The sequence below is a fragment of the Peromyscus californicus genome, unplaced genomic scaffold (genome assembly GCF_007827085.1).
Source record: "Peromyscus californicus insignis strain IS unplaced genomic scaffold, ASM782708v3 Scaffold_20__1_contigs__length_68692818, whole genome shotgun sequence".
Classification (NCBI taxonomy): Eukaryota; Metazoa; Chordata; class Mammalia; order Rodentia; family Cricetidae; genus Peromyscus; species Peromyscus californicus.
The window spans coordinates 44,330,242-44,334,610 of NW_026294503.1; positions in this window are offsets into that span (position 1 = coordinate 44,330,242).

Consider the following 4,369-nt stretch of genomic DNA (forward strand, 5'->3'; position numbering starts at 1 on the left):
AAGGCGCTGTGTAGCGGGAATTGCCCTCTGAAGCGGCACGGGTTCCGTGTTTCCTCTCAGGTCCGCTTTTCGGGCCCTCTTTGGGCCTCAGTTTCCTGCAAAGGGGGATCGAGGAACTGGCGCGTGATCTTTACCTGTTCTATGCAAGGCGCTTTAGACACTTTGCTAACTTTGTTTGGCCCTGTGACCATCCCCCAAGTCAGTTTAAAACAAAACAAAACAGACAAACAAAAAACCAAAAAAAACCCCACACAGGTTATGGATGTGAGAGAGTCAATAGTTTAAAATGGGTAGCTCCCCGGCTGATGAAGCCCAAGACTCATCTGATGAAGCCTAGGCTCATCTGCCTAGCCTGAAGTTCATCTGTTTCAAGCTCCGTTTGCTGACATCCTTTTAAGTGCGGGGCAGACAGGACGCATTGAAACAGTGGGCCACAGCCTATCTTCTTGTCCTTAGACAAGGTCTCTACTTCCTGGAGCCCTCTCTCCAGGTTTTGTTCTTGAGGCAAATTCCAACTCAAAGCTCACTTGCCCTGACACTTTCCTTAATTACAACCCTGCTCAAAACTTCCTCTAAGGAGGCTTCTTACTCCATCCCCTGGGTCTTGCCCTGTTTGTGAAGAGTCCCTTCCTCCACGCTGGGCACCCAAAGAAATCCTGCAGGCTGCATTGACTTTTTTTTTTCAGTCCTCAGGGTGCCGGGCACACAGCTGGTCTTCAATAAATACACTTGGCACTAAAAGTGGAAGGGAGGTTTCACAACCTTGGCTGTCTGATCTGTAAAATGCCACCAGCTCTGAACCTGCCAGGGAGTGAACTTTTGGGACACTCGAGGCCAGGTTTCAGGGAGAGAACCCTGGCTGGCTGTTTGAGGCCATGCCCCAGGGGCCTGGGAAAGCTTAGTGATGAAGTAAGCCCATAGAATAGTCTCCCTGCTTTCTGGGACTCTGCTGGGGAGTCAGCCCACACTCGGCAGGGCATTCCACACAATGGTGAAATCTAACAAGCAATGCAGTCAGTAGGGGGGATAAAGAAAACATTATTGTGGGACTATGCCTGTGGATCATTTTTTCTATAGTTGAGTGATCCTCATTCTCTCTCCCACAACTTGACTTTGAACACACAAGGTTCTTTGGTAATGAGAAGGAACACTCTTCACCCTTTGAGCTGAGGGAAATTTCCCTCTTGGCTTCACCTCAGCAAGCATATTTTGGGGAGGGGGGTGGAAATTGAGGCATGGAGGGTAAGGCACTCTTTCCCACTCACCAGGGACGGTGCCAGGGACTGATGGGGAACGATGATGGTGCAGGAGGCTGGAGGCAGGGGATAGGCTGGGGAGTCCTGGGGGAAAGGATGCTGATGCAGGCTGCGGGCACAAACAACTCGGACCACCCATTTCCCCATCTGTGAAAGGCAGACTTAGCATTCATTTTGCAGGAGCCTCAGGAAGACGACCCATTTAACAGACAGGCGAGCTGAGGCCCAGAGAAGAGGCATGCAAAGGCTCACGGCCGCAGTGGCAGGCCCAGGACAAGGCCTGCAGCTTCCCAACCTTTCCCATTTGGCACCACAGTGGCCACTTCTCAGGCCTGCTGGCCTTGGCCAGTCTCCCCTGCCAAGGTCTCCAGGGAGGAATTACAGGAAGCTGAAGACACAGCCCCATCCCAGCCCCCAGGCCCCACAGACAGCTGGGTTGCTTCCCAAGAGGACAGATGTGTTGCACACGCTTCTCTCTGGCTTGAGCAGGACGTGGGCGCTGGAAGGAGGTGCCAGCAGGTTGGGTAGCCTCACCTGAGGGATTTAAATAGCCACCGCCTTCTCTGGGCATCGACTTAGGGAAGGCATCTAGGCAGGGTTGGGTGAAAGCAGGGGACAGAGAGGGCTGAGGACCATTTATCTTCCCAGAGGGCCACGGCCACGCCATGCATCTCACTTCACTGACCTCAGGCCCCATTGCCTGCCCCACAGGCTCAAAGGCTGAACAGGGAGAAGCTGCCCAGCACACCTGATGGGGCCTAGCACCCAATGGGTATGCAACCCTCCCACAGATACGCAAGCCTGTGGCTTTCATTGTGGGAAAGCTTCCTATCAGGTGGGAGTCCTTGCTACACAGGGTCCCACCCCCTCACTCTCTGCTCTGGACTGGGAACCCCCCCCACACCCCATCCTATCTACTAGCAGGACAGTGCAGTCAGATTGGGGCTGGGCCTCGGGCTAACACGGTGTGTGTGTGTGTGTGTGTGTGTGTGTGTGTGTGTGTGTTAATCAGAAACGATTTCACAGCCAGGCAGTGGTGGCACACACCTTTAGTTCCAGCACTCAAGAGGCAGAGGCAGGTGGATCTCTGAGTTTGAGGCCAGCCTGGTCTACAGAGTGAGTTCCAGGATAGACATGACTACACAGAGAAACCCTGTCTTGAAAAAAGAAAAGCAAACAAACCAAGAAAAAAGAAAGAATGATTTCACCTCTCTGGACCCAGGATTCTGGGTATAGTGTGAGAATGGCAATGCCTAGCTGGACACATTGTTCAGATGCTGTTCTCCAGCTTTGTTTTGCACATGTCTCATCTTGCGGTCTTTCTCAGCTAGTGTGTGTGTGTGTGTGTGTGTGTGTGTGTGTGTGTGTCGTATTAGAAGACTCTCAAACCAGAAGAGCTGCCTGGAAGAGGTTTGGACCGAGGCCCCTGGAAAGGACAGTCTCCAACCTGTGGAGCTGCCTGCAGGCTGTGCAGTGTGCTTGAGGTTCCCAGCTTTGTGAGCTGTCACCCATGCTGGGGTGAGCCTTGGTGATGCAGCTGTCTCTGAGTCATTTCTGCTCCTGTAACTAACCCCAATAAAACTCACCGGTTCACCAACTGGACTTTGGTGATATCCATATTTTGGTCTGTGATAGGCTCCCTATCTGGGGTGAGTAGAGGAGTGTGTTTCATCTCCCCAGGAAAAGTTTTGTCACACAACAGTGTGTGTGTGTGTGTGTGTGTGTGTGTGTGTGTGTGTGTGTGACATTTAGCCCAGTCATTATACGATCTTAACTCCTGATCTTGCCTTCATCTTCCAAATGCAGGGATTATAGGTACACACCACCAACACCCAGTTCTGTTTTGTTTTGTTTTATTTACATTGTGAACACACACCATAGCACGTGGGTTCTGGGGACTGAGCTCAGGTTGTCAAGCTGGTCATCACGTGACTTTACTGGCTGATCCATCCCACCAGGGATTGAACCTAGGTTTTTGTGTGTTCTAGGCAAGCACCCTACCAACTGAGCCACAAGCCTGGCCCTACTGTGGTGTGTGTGTGTGTGTGTGTGTGTGTGTGTGTGTGTGTGTGTGTGTGTGTGTGTGTTTTCTTACCTGCAGATTCACAGGAAGCCATTCCAGGGTCCTACATGCTGCACTGCCTCAGACCACAGTCCATGATACTCCCTGGGGGCACATGCCAAGCCTCCCAGGACTGTTTTGTGCTGGGAGTGGTGGTGAAGGGCACTGGGGAGGGGGGAGATGGAAAGAGCTGGTGAATGTGGTAGTGGCAGATCTTCATCCTGCCAAAGCCTCTCTTGCAAGCAGTGGGAGCTGGAAGAGGAGAGATGAAGCGCTCCAGTGAACGGGAGGGGTGCTGGGATCAAGGAGAGGGCAGTAGGACCCTTGATTCCATGTCTACAGGTTCAGAGACCTGTGCCCTGCTCAAGAACCCACACAGTGGGAGGCCTCAAGCCCACTGAAGGTTCTTCCCACTCTACCCTGCCCGCCTCTCTGCCATTTGGAGTTTTTCCTGGTCAGCAAAATGTTTTCCAGCGTCTTCTCACATGAAGAAGAGGGGAACAGAAATGAAGGCGTGGGATCCAGCCACACACTTAGCTTCGTTCACGCTCTCAGCAGCAGCTCCGTTGTAAGGAGGTCAATACTAAGGCCCAGAGAGGGGAGTCCGGGTCAGCCTGTCTCCACACCCAAAGCCATCGACAAGGTTAGCCCAGAGCTATCCAGATCAACAGGTGAGAGGCTCAGGGCTAGTTGCAGCCCGGCTTCCCAGGAGTTCCAACCCAGGAGGTTGACAGCCGCAGAGAGAGCCTGCTTCCACCTCCCAGGCCCCAGCAGAGCTTTGGCCGTGGGACTCAGCTTTTAGCCAAGTGCCAGGCTGTGACGGTGCTTTCTGGGGATCAGGGGGACCCCTGGGTGCGTATGCACGCCCGGAGAGGGGCGTAGGCCAGCAGCGGCCGTGCGACCTGCCCCGCCCGTCGGCGTGGGGACGTGGGAAGCGCCGCTTCCTGGCTCCTCGCCCGCGCCCGCCCGGCCGCCCCGCCACGTCACCGCGCGGCCAAGGGTGCGCGCGGCGGGAGTGCGCGCGGCGGGAGCGCGCGCGCGGGGGCGCGGC